This window comes from Frankliniella occidentalis, unplaced genomic scaffold, assembly GCF_000697945.3.
Source record: "Frankliniella occidentalis isolate FOCC.00 unplaced genomic scaffold, Focc_3.1 Scaffold105, whole genome shotgun sequence".
NCBI lineage: Eukaryota > Metazoa > Arthropoda > Insecta > Thysanoptera > Thripidae > Frankliniella > Frankliniella occidentalis.
Genome location: NW_026267234.1, coordinates 1,011,009 through 1,011,253, shown reverse-complemented (window position 1 = coordinate 1,011,253; position 245 = coordinate 1,011,009).

Here is a 245-nt window from a genome sequence, read left to right as displayed (position 1 = left end):
CCCCCCCCCGCCCACGCGCGCAACCTGCACGTGCTGTTGCCCAGCCCGTTCGTTCGTCAATAGCCACGGAAAATAGACCGCGAACAACAGGCGAAGAAAGCACCGCCTGGGTCCCGGCTAATCGAGATTCCACTCTCCATATAATAACGCAACTGCTGCAGCGGTGCGGTAACTCGCCGCCCCCCTCGGAATAGACCCACAGGTGGGCGGCGACAATCGCTTTATCAGAGCGCCGCAAACATCTC